This window comes from Protopterus annectens, chromosome 2.part0 (genome assembly GCF_019279795.1).
Source record: "Protopterus annectens isolate FY-2018-M chromosome 2.part0, PAN1.0, whole genome shotgun sequence".
Classification (NCBI taxonomy): domain Eukaryota; kingdom Metazoa; phylum Chordata; order Ceratodontiformes; family Protopteridae; genus Protopterus; species Protopterus annectens.
Genome location: NC_056728.1, coordinates 1,675,817,036 through 1,675,832,233, shown reverse-complemented (window position 1 = coordinate 1,675,832,233; position 15,198 = coordinate 1,675,817,036).

Sequence of the window (15,198 nt, the reverse complement as noted above, 5' to 3'; positions counted from 1 at the left end):
GTGCAGGATGGAAGTAGGAAAGAACCATAGCTATCCATTTCATTAACAGTTTAAAGTAAAAATATGCAGAAAATATTAACTGAATTTGGACTGTCACCTCCAGAGAGAGAGGGGTAACCACAACAAAATCATGTTGTATAGCCAATTGGACCAAAGTGGGTGCGTCAAGTAGACACGTGCGAAATAGAGAGCTATGTATGCAATGATTTTTTTTGTGGAATAGATGCCCATTTTTTTCTTTTCTTTTTTTTTTTTTTGAGAGAGAGGGGAAGGTTAGGGAAGAGACCTGTGGTCTGACCAGCTGCTGCCTGTGTCTGGTGAGATGCATGCAAAAGAGAGCATTATAATGTATCACTGTTCTGATGAGATTTGACTACAGTGCTGTCATACAATCTTGAGATCTGAATATGATGGTGTGACTTATGATGTGCACCATACATTTGTACTGGAAAGTCATTATAGAGAAAAGTTAGAAAACAATGAAAAACATTGCAGATTTTGACTTCCTAACCCTTACAAGAGAATACACCATAAAGTAGTGAAATGATGAAGCTGTCTACTGTATGACTTGGCAAGGCAAATATAAGTGACAGATGCAATTATCAGTGTAACAACACAAATGCAGATATACTAAGCAGTAATTTAGCTATGCACCCTGTGTATCAGACACAAAGCTTTTGTGTCCCTGAATCCAAAGGAGAGAAAACAGGGATACGGCACAGTTCTCTTCATCTGTACAGGGTGTTGTGTGTGTGTTGGGGGGGGGGGCAGGAGGCCTAGGCTGACACAAAAAGTCGGTGAGTGTGTTTACAGTAAGAAAGGAAAGTAGGCAGCCTGAACCATGTAACTGTTGTGTGTGTGTCTGTAAGGGTCCTCCACGTGAAAGTGGTGTGCGAGATTCTGCATGAACACAGCCAAGCTCAGTGCTAGCTTTATGTCTTGGTATGCTGGAGAGATAAGGGCCATGCATGGTACAGTTGGCAGCTCATTGTTGTCACCCCTAACCACAAGAACTGGCTCTGCCAGGAGTTGCACTGGCATCTCCACTTCCAAGATCAGATGCAGTGCTGCTACCTGGCTCTGACTGATGTCTGCTGGATGTGTTAACTTCACGAGAATGCCTAGCACCATGACCCCATGGCCTACCATGTTTGGGTGTGGAAAGCACACTCACCGATGGAGCAATGGAAGTACTGCCACTATGGCAGCATGATCGGGCATAGTCTCATTGGCTGTCAGCAGATGTTGTGGCTGCCTACGTCCACGAGGACACCGTTCCCCTCCCAGTAGACTTTCCATCACAGACACTGCTTGTTCCATCACAGACACCCCTCAATCATCACAAACACCCCTTGTTCCAAAGTGTCATTCATTCAATCCAGTGACTCGGCAACACAGTGGAGGCATTCACGCATGTCAGCCTGTGCCACATCTACAACCCTGAGCATTTGTCTGGTGCACCTTCTGAATGTGCCTGTGCCTCCATGATGACCCTAAACATACATTGAGTGACACAGGAAGAGACACCTGTACCAAGTGGAGGACAGACAGCAGGATCCTTCTAATCACCACTTTCAACCCTCCTGTGTGGCACCTCACCCACACCTTGGCTATGGCCAGAGTCAACAGGCACTGAAGCCACACTAGCTGCACTTCCCTGAACAATGTCCTCATCCTCCACCTGTCCAATATCTGTGGGCTCAGTGGACTGGATAGGCATAGGTCTACTTGCTGTGTCGGGGAAAAAGAAGGGAGTGGCTGGATGTCAACATCGTAGTCAAATTCAACCTCTGCACCCCATGACTGTGCCTCAGTTTGACCACCATCATCATCAGTGTCTGCTGAGACACTGACATCAGGTGGCACAGGGCCCACACTCCCACTGTCAGGATCACCTGTGATAAAAAGAAAGAAACACAGGAATACAATAATACCTGCACTACTATGGTGTAATATATGCTAAACAACTGACAGTGCTGCCACTATTACAGACAGTACAGCAATACACACAACAGGACTAAAATGACACATTATGATATTTCTTTAAATTGATATGCAGTACTGACATAAATTTATTTGGCTTACCATCTGCATGAAGCATATATTGTTAGATTTCTGATAGTCCTGAAAGAACAAGCAAGAGTTAAGGACAATATCTGCATTTAACAGTAAGACAGGGATAATACATGTACTCCTCTATATCTGCATTAACTCTACTTTCAACAAGAATGTGGCTGACCACTCCAAACTCAGCTTATAACTATAGTAATCTTCAATCCACCCCCCCAAAAAAAAGACATGTGACACAGAAATAACATTTATGTCAATTGTTTTACTATACAAAAGTATTCAACTGGTCATATAACAAAGCCTACCTGGAAGCTCCTCTTGGACTCAAAAGGAGTGGTGCCCACATCAAGGACATACTGTGGTCCACTCTGCTGTGAGCTTTCATGCTGAAGATATTCACCAGAAACTCTTCATTGGGAGTGGGTCTGTAGCAGGCCCTCCCCTCCACCATGCAGTGGTAACCATGTCAGTAGCCCTGAGGCACATCTGTTCATAGGTTCGGTTGTGGCCACCCACAAAATTTATGTTGTCAATAATCTGTCACCATAATTGTAGCCTGTGTGCCATATTGGGAAGACCCCTTCCCAGTAAAATGCCCCATGTTGATGGAAAGCATCAACAATTATGTTGTTCTCCACTTTGTTGAATGGGGGTCTCCATCTCAATGACATTGTTTGTGTCCTAAAAGACAATAGAATGATAATACACATAAGTATCACATAACTACAAAGTAACTGCTTCTAGATAAAACAATAAAGGTAGCCAGTCAGTATTACCCACTGGAAAAATATTAAACAGTCTACAGATGTGAAATACTAACAACAGGCAGGCTGCAAAACAAGAAGATTAACAAGAGCAACATATCCTTTTAAGTGCCATAACAGTAACTCAACTGTGCTCCCCCCAAAAGAACAGTCCATTCTAGTTTGTGACATAACAGTAACTCTTCTTTGTTCTCCCCAACCACAAAAGAACAGATAAATGAACCATTTTGCTAATAAAACATGTTTGTAATGCTAAAGGTGCTTTCAAAGGACCTGTCCATGAAACATTTGTACATATTTATCACACAGCATTCTATTTTCATTAATTATCAATTATGTGTACCTCTGAAATGGCTTGACAAACAAGGCCATGCCATCATTATGTTTCTAACTAATGTATACAGATAAAAGTGTAAAAGCCATTGCTTCACATTATTCATAAACATATTCAAGCATATGCATTATGTATGTAACAAAATGGGAGCATACCTGCTGGAGTTCAATACTCCTCTGTAAAGATATCTTGTGAAGAAATACACTTCTGTGAAGTCCTGCAAACATGTAGCAAGTGTCCCCACCATCAGTTTGGCCAGCTATACATTTGCCTTTTTATAATGTTGTAGATTATTAATGGGTTGCATCTGTCCTAGCCTGTGTGACAGCATAAGCAGATGAACTGCATGCTAATCAACCAATCTGGTGGAGCTATTCAACAAGTTATAAAGTATCCATGTAGAATCCATGTTGTTCTTCCTGCAGATTTCAAAGGTTGTGGAGTACAGACACAGAAAGTCTACACAGACAAAATGTTAGGAGCTGTTGCTGCTTTAATCCATTTGTATGTGCTAGAGCAGACATGTCCAACCTGCGGCCTGTGGGCCGCATGCGGCCCTCAGAGCTCTTCCATGCGGCCCTCAACCTCTAACTGCAACATCGATGTATGCATGCCCCAAAACACTTTTTTTGTTTTGTGTTTTTCGCTCCCATGACCTGTAACATTAATGTCGGTGTGCGCATGTGCCAATGCACCCTTCTAGTTTTGGTTTTGAGCCAAAAAAGGGTCAGTGTGTTTACGCCATTATTTTGCACCAAACAATCAGTGTGTGTGTGTGTTCTCGCTGAAGAGGGACTCATGTATGGATTTGCCGCTGTTGCCTTTGAAAGGGACAGCACTTACCTGTGTTAATAGGCAAGTACAGAGTGACTGAGTACATGCATGAAAGCAGAATTGTGTGCATGAAAGTAGAAGAAGAGTGTGTGTGTATTTGTGTATATGTGTGCATGACAGAAAGAGACGCATGCACAAAGAGGCTAACAATGATCAGTCTACCTACTGAACACAAACGAGTTAGCTCACAAATATATCGTCCATTAAAAGTACACTTTCATTAAATTGCGGCTTTCCTGACAGGGAGAGTGTTGTATTGAACATGAACTCATACCTCTTAACTGTATGGATTTTCAAAGAATGTCTGGATTTTTGCCTCATCTTCCAATTTGTGTCTTTTGCTTAGGAAATAAAAGTAGTCATCCGAGGTAATGCAGTTCCAGGGAGTAAGAATGAGACAGCAGCCTAGGGTTAATGGGTCAGTAGTGGATTGACTATGTGGGACTGTAGCATATAAAGTTGTATTGTTTTTTCAGACAAACAAAAAAGCACCTAGTACTGTTTTTTCATTGGTGTGTTCTAAGCAGTGGTAGATTGGACAACAGTGAGCATAGCTTTGGCGGAGCATCAATACTGGCAAATCAAGTGGGCACAATGTCAGTTTTTTAAATGTTGGGGATTTTAATGTATGTGTGTGCTTATGTGTTGGGAGTGCTGCAACAGTAGATGATTATTAAAGACAGAGACTTACAGACTGTGGAGAATATGTTTCTTTGTTTCAAAACCTGATACTTGAGTACGCATGCCAAAAGTAGATTTTTTAAGACATAGCTTCTTGCCATTTACAGTGGATGGATATTTACATTTAATGGACAATGCTAGCAGTATTAGCGGCCTATGGGGTTCTGAAGGATGCCAAGTCTACCACTGCCAATGTCTTGTAAAGTGACCTGGAAATGGATATTGGGATGTTACTGAAAAATATATAGTAAGTGGGCTTAGAAATATAGTTTAATTAGACAAAGTGTACTTTCAATTTACAGGCCATAATTTAATTTATTTCAGGTAGTCCAGATACTGGTAGATTGTATACCATTTGACTTAATTAGGGAGAGCTGTCATTCTGGGGAAACAAGCAGCCCTAGTTTCCGTGAAAGCTCTGTGGTTGCTTGCAGGTAGGAAGTTGCAGGATGTTGATGCAATGTGTTTTATTTATTATTTTTAATGCATTTGTCATTTCAAAGCATGGTTTTCTTTGATGCAAAAAAAGGCAGGACTGAATGAGCCATATAATGTTTAACTGACAGTAATAGGATAGAAAGATTATAAGTGATGTATAATGTTTGCAGCTACAGTTGTTTCAATGGTGTCTGTGATGCATAACTATTTTTGGGCCTGTGTCCCACTTTTATTTTTCGCTTTGTTCAGATTTCTTGCTCAAGGTTGAGAGGTATGGTTCCATACTAAATCAGAAGTTGTATTTACCTTGGAAGACTTTTCGCATAATTATGAAAAACAGAGCCTTTTAATATCTCTGCTTATTTCCAATATAAACTGCCATGTAACCTTGCAAATAACCTTCTTATTAAGCTACTTTACTTCTTTGGAATAGAGAGGTATGATTCATCTGTTCGACATAAGCATAGAGTGCTAATGTAATTTTGATTTCTTGTAGCAGTCTGTGGTTTACATATCACAATAACTTTTCTGTGTTTCTGGGTGTGTAATCAATTTAACAGTTTTAAAGATGTTTTCCAAAAATAAATAAATATATAATAAATAAATAATCCTCTCTACACTTTGAGCTATTGACAAAGTCTGGGAATTTGTTTTTTTCAAAAGCGAAGGTCAGCATTACAGCTCAGTAAACTGTCAGTCTGTGAGTAACTTCTGCACAAATTAAAATGTCTGAATGTCAAATGGCTTTAGATTGGAGGGAAGTTTATTTTACATTTGTTTACCGGGAAAGTCCGACTGGACACAAGTCCATTTTCAGCAGAGGCCTGGGGAGAAAAGCTCCAAAAATAACACAAAACAATATAATACAATACATGAGAGACAGACAGACAGCAAATCATGGATGTAGTACTCATATAATATGGCAGAGATTACATCTCGTAACAGTGAGAATTATTGAGGTACAGAATAAACTTAAAAACATTTTTTTTACAGTTATAATTACAGCAAGGCAAATATCAATGAGTTAGGTTTTCAGGAGAAAACTGTTTTTACATAGCTGAAGCTCTGAAACAATCTTTTGGTATGTATTAACCTGGGGATTGACACAAGTTATATGTTTACACCAGTATGTAGCATTATCTTAGATAGTTTATGGTTTTCTTATTGATTTACTTTTTGCCGAGCAGTTGTTTGTTGATTTATTGATGGTCCTTTTGGTGGTGGGAAATTGCATGCATGAATCCATCTCAGTTATGATTTTTTTTCAGATATTTTGACTTCCAGACAATTTTATTCAGTGAGTGGGTGTCATGTGATTACTGAGGTTGCCTATTTTACAAGTAGGGGCTTTTGTGTGTGTGTGTGTGTGTGTGTGTGTGTGTGTGTGTGTGTGTGTGTGTGTGTGTGTGTGTGTGTGTGTAAGAGAGAGAGATTTAATATGTATACTGAATATAATTTTGCAAATGGTATTCTTAGTTAAACATGCCCCTCTTCTTGGGCAACTAGACTTGAGAAACCAATATTAGATCTTAGCCATCCAGCTGGATTTTCCATCTGATTTGATGAAGGCTATGCTACTTACCCAAGGACTACATATATGGCTATTCATCCAGCCATCGTGTTGCTGAACTACATTGTTTGACAATGAGAGGAGCTTTTTACAGAAGTTGAAGGTTTTTGTGTCAAGAACCTGTCCATAAAAAGTGGCTTGTTTATGTTGCAGTGAAGGCTGTGGTCTTTGTAGTGTGTGTTTTAAGTATAACCAGTATTTCTGAGGTTGAGAAAGTCTCTTAAGGCAGGATCTTTCTTAGCCTGGAAAGCAAGCCAATGATGAAATTTATAGGGGCCAGTGAGAGACAGAGGAAAGCAAGAAGCTTTTTAGTCTGTTTGGATAACTAAGTGAACTTAGTTCTTTGACCTTTTTTGTCAGAAATGGTTGTAGTCTTTCTTTTGGCAGGGTGTTTTGCTGAGGCACATGCCAAAAGGGGCATTGCACTCAATAATGGCTGTTGTAAAGGAAGAATACAGGGATGTTATGACCTCCTTGTCCCTGGATGAGATACCCTTACTAATGAAGTGGACCATGTAAAAAGCTTTCCTTACAACAGTGACAACGTGGTGGTCAAAAGACAGGTTTCTATCAAACTGGGTGCCCAAGTACCATACGACTTATTGCGTGCTTACAACATTGTTATTAATGTAAGGTAAAAAGTAAAAAATGCACCAAGATAACACACAGCAAACGTTTAATCACAGCAAAGTACAAAGTGGTTATTGTTATTAATGTGATAACTTGTGTGGGCATCACTCTTCTCAAAGGGGATGATGATGCATTTATTGGCATTTAGCTTGAGGTCATATTTCTGGCACCAGTTATTTGTTTGGGTGAGACCCTCATGTAGCTTATTCAGAATTGTTTTATTAAGTCAGTAATGAGAATTCTTTACTTTATTGCAAATTTGTTGGGTTATTTTTGTGGATTCTAGTATTGTAGGACTGCTGATGTTGACATTTTACATAGTTGGACTGCTGGAACAGTTTTCCCAGTGAGAAATGCTAGTGCTGTAGTGAATATCTGTTTATTTGTAAAAAAAAATATATATATATATATATATATATATATATACATATAGAGAGAGATATATTAACTAAGATGTTAGAGTTAACTGTTAGATTAGAGAATTAGAATTAGAATGAGAATTAGAATTTTAAGGCAAATATTAGGCATTTATTACATTTATTCATTGTTCAAATGCGCCTACAGTACAGCCAGGAGGTTGACTGTGGTCTTCCGGAGCAACAAAAGAGTTAAATATATGATATATTTTATATGCGGCCCCAAGACCATTTCTGCTCACTCAATGCGGCCCCAGCAAGCCAAAAGGTTGGACACCCCTGTGCTAGAGGTTGGAGGCAATGCTGCTGACTCTGCCAATAGGCCTAGGCCTAAATAACAACACTTATTTCATATAATATGGTAGAATCTTCTAATAACCCATTTAATTAATATAGGGCTATTAAATCATCCATCCCTTACATCATCTCCCTAAATTCTTGTGTTTCAGAATACAACTAGTTGAGCAAGTATCATTAAGACCCAGAAATTTATAAGCATTTAATTTAATTTGCCAGGCTAGTTCAAGTTCTTCTAACTAAATAAGTGTATTTTACACACATTTTCTCCCACACATTTTTTCCACACATCTTTTTCCATATTTGACCTTTTACCCACCGAAATGTTGTTAAACTTGACTAATGCTGCCATATTAAACAAAGAGCATCGATAATACTGTTTTGACAGTAGTTTATACAAGCCGTTTAAAAGTTAAGAATAGTCATAACATTGCAAGTTTACATGTATGTGTTTTTAAGTTCAAATGATACATAGGTTTCAAATGTATACTTTTATAATAATTAAGCAGTTTTTGTGGGTTTTTATCTTTATAGTGGTTCACACTCTAATACGTCATTTCCACTGTAACATATAAATGTCACGAGAATTGTTCTGGTTTTACTTCTGAAGAAGTTTGCTTTGGTGCAAACGAAAAGCACTTAAAGTTAGTAATCGACAATAAAGTAAGAGGGCTTGTCTACTGGGCAGTACTGTCTGTGTTTCCTAGTTTAACTAGTTTTTGTGAAAATAATAATAACAGGTTGTGTGATCACTAGGTGTACTACGTCCAAAAATAATAAACATACAAATGACAGTTGTATGGTGTGATATCACTGTAGAAGCTGTTGCAGTTAATTGTGTGCAGATTGAGTTCAGTTCTTTGCTGCAAAGCTGCTTGTTTGGCAAAGAGGGATAAGGCACCCATCCTGTGTTATAAAGGTGCATTGGAGTGAGAGTTCAAATCCAGATCTATGTAGACATAGCTGATGTGAGTCATCATTTTTTTATGTATGCCATACATTGATTTTCCTCATGTCAACTGCTTGCCTGTTTTTTTTTCTCTTACTCCTTTTCTATCTTTGTGTAATTTTTTTTTTTTGGGGGGGGTCAATATTTGTGCAGTGCAGTGCTTAATGCAATCACAAGAACTGAGGAAATGAATGCAGGGTTTGGCTGTGCTTATTTCATTTGCATGAAGTGCAGCAGTATGTAAACTGGACAACTGGACCCCTCCAGGAAGCAGACATGACCCAGACAGCCAAAAATAAAAAAATGGATGCATTTAATTTATACTGTTGAGTATTGCGCAAACCCACTAAGCAGTGTTGCATGACTGTTAACACCAAGACCTTCACAATGATTAGTGAAATAGGGAATGTCATGTAACTAGTCCTGTGGCAGTAGGTGTAGGTGTAGGGCTGGAGTAGAGATGGTCCTGGGTTCTAGTACAGGGTGTGCAACCTTTGTTTTACTGTTGTGACATTGCAGTTTATAGCAATAGACTGCAACACAGACAAGTGTTATTTCAACATTCTTGTGGCAACAGCTGTAAGTGTATGACTGCCATACACATGGTCCTCAGTTCTAATACAGGGTACTCCTAACACTTTTACTGCTGTTCCACTTCCCATTACAGTCACTCTCATTTGTAACACTTGAGATAGTACAGCTGATGTTAATTATATGTTTGAGGGCTAAGATAGTAGTATTGTGTCAGTTATTTAATTATTTATCTATGTATTATCACATTTATTATCAGATGTATGGCTGTGGGTATACTGTGTACTATATTCCTATAAGTATAATTCTGCTGTCTGGACTGGCATGGCCTTCACGCTTGCCTAATATACATACCCACCTGCCTGTACATCCAATAACTTTGGAATTTTAATGGTAATTATGTAATGCTTCACTTCTGTTCTCCGCTTACCATCACACAAACACGTTGCTCGGGGGGGTGCACACTACCAAGCAACGCATTTGCGCAATGGTAAGTGAAGAGCAACAGTTTCAAACAGTGTGTGCACTCCAGTTAAGACAGTTTCCATTGCTCTAGATCTATGGCAGACATGGCAGGCATTTGTGGGGAAGGCTCCATTTAGGGCTCAGAGGTGGGGTGTCCAGGAGTCCAAAATTTTTATTGCACTCCTACTTAAGAACCACAGTGACAGGCTTTTGCAGGGGTGCTATTCTGGCTCCCAGTATAAGTCGGAGGCTTGGGATAGATTATGCCATGCTGTATTCAGTGCCACTGGTATCCTGCACATGAGAGAGCAAGAGGGTTGCACTCAACTGTTGGATAGAGGAATTTAGGACTGAGGACATCCCACACCTGTGTAAGTATCATCTACAGAGAGTACTTGTAAGATGTAGAAAGCTGAATAAAGGCAAGACTGGTATTCATAATGGTATTCTGTTCTGTTTTTTTCCACAGCTGCCCATGACCATGAATGCAAAGTCCAAACCCATGGGGCTAAACTGGTGAGGATAAGGGAACCATGTGATATGCATTCAGAAGAAGAGTACTATTATTGTAGCATTAAATGTTAAAGATAGCTTTTTTGGTATTTTATAGACTTGTATCAAAATGAGCATGTATATCTCAACTGTAAAAGTAAGTATACATGTGTTACTCTGTAGCACAAACCGACAGTACAATATTAGACTTTAGTCAGAGGTTGTGTGTTCATATACCACACTTTCCAACTATTCAATACTTCAATTTGTCAATAATATTGAAATTAAATTTAAAACCTCTATACCAGAGGCACAAATGCCATGCTATAAACTGTAATCTGTATAAATGGAACATGCATATGTGTAATATATGCACATGTCAAGGATTACTTGCTGCAGTCTGTAGTATAGTGTGTAGCTGTTAGGAGGTGGTAGTCTTAAATGTAAAAGTTAAGATAATAAAGTCAATTAATTGTATTAATGCATTGTATGTGATATATGAAGGTACTAATCCTATCTCTTTTTTTCTCACCCGAACCCTTATCTGTCTTTTTTATTTTATTGCTATTGTATTTCATGTTATTTATAAAAAAATATGTTTTGTGTCATTTTTTATTTTATTTTATTTTACTTTTATTTTATTTTATTTTTATTTTTTAAATTGATTATGTGTCATTGATATGTGCCCATGTCATCCATGCGTACCACATCACTAAATGTTCCACAACGCAGTGGGGTAGGTCTGTCCCACAGGATCAATCTGCCCTCCCTCCACTAACTGCAGCACCAATGCCCATCACGTTTGGGAGCCAACCTGGCAGCACCACATCTGCTGCCTCTGCACTACCTGCCTGCTCAGGCAGTCCTGCCCCAGAGGCTGGTCCAGTGGTACCCTCTGGGACCAGTGGCAGAGGTGGTGATTTTACCTCCTGAACCAAGTTGCCAGGGATGGTGCGTAGAGTTGTATGCCGTATCATTGGTTGATGCCTATTCCAGTTGGAGAGGCTACTCTCCCTCATTTGTGCAGTACTAGGAGGAGAAGGAGATGTCAAGTACTACAGCCAGCAGTGGAGTGAGGTGAAAGTGATGACAGTCCAATGGGTGAGGACTCGATTCTCCCTGTCACCTAGCTTGACGACCATGGATTCAGGATGTCTCCACCCTCACCCATATGATGGTGTCCCCCAACTTTTTGTGTCCATCACTGTCCCTGTCTCTTGTCTTGTTTGTCTTGTCCATCTGCAATTGCTTCCTCACCTACCCTACTTACCTGACCCAGACATATCTATGTCCTTTCCCTAACATTCCTCTCTCTCTGAAATAAAAGGTAAATGAGTACCTGTCCCACAACAAAAATAGTCCCATACATATCTCTCCATTTCACACGTGTCTTCTTGACACGCTTGATTTGGTCTAATTGGCTATACAACATGATTGTGTTGTGGTCACCCCTCTCTCTGGAGGTGACAATCTAAATTCCTGTGCTGCTTTCTCTTTCTTCTCCCCCCTGCTTGTTCCTCATTTCATCACTGTCCTATCTACCCAGTTGTAATACCTTTAATCTGGTCAAAAATAGAATCACACACACCACACATAAATTTCTGGAGAAGAAATGGATCCCTTCACTTTTTGGACTCCACATCTGCATGGAGGTATGCATCAATCACCAATGGTGAGCAGTGGCAAAAAGGTGCAGTTACTCCCATATATTGCCTCTTAACTCCACTGCACTTTGCCAGCACACAACACATCTCATATAAACAATTCATGTCATTGCATTATCACTCTGTAATAAAAAGTATTTTAAAGTAAACCATGCACCTCTGTTCTAACCCAGTACCAGCTGGCCCAAAAATGGAATGTATCAGTACATTAACACATGCTTCCACAGAGTCAGTTAAGCAGCAGGTGTATTTCATAGACTCAGTACTAACTGTCAGACTTTAACAATGTGGTTCATGTTTGCGCACTGCTTAGTTGCAAGCAAACATGTATCTTGCATGCATATGTACTTTGCTAACCATCGCACAAACCCACTGCTCAACATGCTATGGAAATGTACATATTATGCTGTATTGCTGCTGTTTGTTGCCCATTTCCTGTGTATGACATGAAATTACATGTGGAAACATTACAAACTGAGGGCCATATCTAACAAAATGGCACATATTTACAATACATCTATGTGTTGGCACACCTCAAGCCCTACAACCCTGCGATCTCAGTACTTTCTCCACACATATATCAATCACACTACAAAATGTAATATCAACTGTTGTGTGCTATGGAACATGTATCAATCTGATAACATGCAGAACTAAAACTATTGACCCATACACCTAAAAAACTTTATCTGCAAGGCTAGGGAAGGAATCGGTATGGACCAAATCCACAGGGACATAGCTGACCTTCAACACACTTGACACTACATATTTTGTTTTTGTCAGAGGTAGATCTTGCTTATTGATTCTTGTGGACTTCTAGGATAGTGACCCCAAAGACCAAGATGAAGGATAACAAGTCATACTGCCAATGTTGAGTTATCCAAGGCCTTTTACACTCTCCCCCATTCATGTGTCATAGTGAAGATCTCCCATATGTGAATTAAGCCATACAGTAATAGAGGATAGGCAACTGGCTCACTGACATAACATGCACTCTCAATGTTGGAACTGCACCTCCACCACTAGCCACTTATCATTAGAATACCACAAGGATCTGTGCTGCGCCCTCAACTGTCTGTGAACTACTTCTCTGAAGTACAGGCAATGGTAGATGTCCTGTGGTTTACCAAGTTTGCAGATGACTGGTAACTTGTTGCACTAATACAAAGTCCTCCAATGATGGTAAGATATTATGGAAGGGGCTACCACTCAAAAATAATTAGTGCAAACTCATTGACTGAACCTTCGAGCATACAATGACTCATTGTCCCCTTTGGCAATGAAGTACCCCTGCTAATTATGATATACATAACACCCTTCTAAGCTCAAATACAGTGCTGTGAGACTTGTGAACCCATGTTGATAGCAATCTACAGTTTCATCACTATGTGTCCATAGTAGTGACACACACATTCTGAACTGCGCACATCGTACATATAGACATCACTTCCAAAAACAGGGTGGTCATATCTCTGCTGAACTGTACCCTTATCAGACCACTAATTGAGTACAATGTTCCCTCTTGTCTGTACCTCACCAGTTACCTGCAGCAACTGGGAACAACACATGGTTGTGCCTGGGAGACTCCAGGGTCTGCAAATATGACATACATGGAAAGACTAAAAGAACTGTCACTGTGCTCAGTATCATGTAGGCTGCTGAGAGATGACCTATGCCTGCCCTACAGAGCAGTCCCAGACCCTTCCTTGCTAGAAAAGTTAGACATCTGCATATCAAATGGGACACAAATAACCTGGCCCAGGGTTCTCAACCTAGCCTGTGACATAAACAAAACATGCTGGAGAGACAGATATATCCCCAAACTCACAATCCTCTGTAATAGGCTCCTACCAAATGTGAAGCAGTGCTCCTCAATGACCCTGTTCAAGCGCAACCTTGACTACTGGTTGAGTGATTGTAAAGGCACCTCTGGGGTGGCACCTATGTCCCTCATGCACAGGGTCAGTTGGTGCTGCTCATAAAATATCTCTGCTAACAATGACCATCCAACTAGGCTAAATAAGGTTACTTGTGTTTTTACACAGCTAGGCTTCTAAACACCATATGGCCATTAGGCTAGTAGCCTCCTATGGACATATAAAGCTATGAAGATTAACTCCAACTTATATCAACGAGAGAATAATCCAGTAAAAAACGAAGTGGAGATACACGGCAGAAATAAAACTTTTTAATATAAGGTTAGCGCTTTCACATCACAGATGCTTCCTCAGACCATAAAACACATTTCATCTAACTCCCTTATATACCTCTTAACTACCAGTTATACAATCAATCAATAAATCAGTGTATAAGCTAGTTATAAAAATGCCTTTACACACAATGTATCACATCCATGCTATTAAAAATGTATGCAATATATACCAATATGCACTAAAATTAAGCTAAAAATACGAATAATAATATAATGCATCATAAACATCTCATTTTCAAATATGGCTTAATTGATGTTCTGTCATTCAACCCAGGTTCCTTCTCAGCCTGCAACTCAATTATCCCTCTCTCTAAGTGAGGGTGTCGTCATCCCCACATAGAAAGAGGGACAACCTGAACAGACTGCCAAATAAACTAGATTTCTCATCCTACAATTAGCTTTTATTTTAAATTCATACCTTTTCTTTGTTGCTGGATATATAAATGTCCAGTCATTACTTAGCACCCCACAGACACTACACTGTCCACAACTATTCAAGCCATACAATGTGTTTCTGGCATTTGTGGGCTGACATAATAACCTCTTAAGATTTTTCTTATTTTATAGCAGAAACTGGACTTAGTACCTACTATCCTAGCTATGTCAGGATCTGATTGCAATATGAACCAATTATTGTAGATAATCTCATGTACCTTCTTAATATTGCCTGCAAACTCAAGCCAGATAAGTACAGCTTTTTTATTATAACTACCCTTATGGTTTTGAAAGAGGCCATAGTCATCCCCAGATATGTACGGTCTAGCCCTGTTCCCTCTCAATAACTTAACCTGGTTAAGGCCTTCATCTATCTCATCTTCCTTATACTTCCGTTGTAATAATTCTCTTCTATT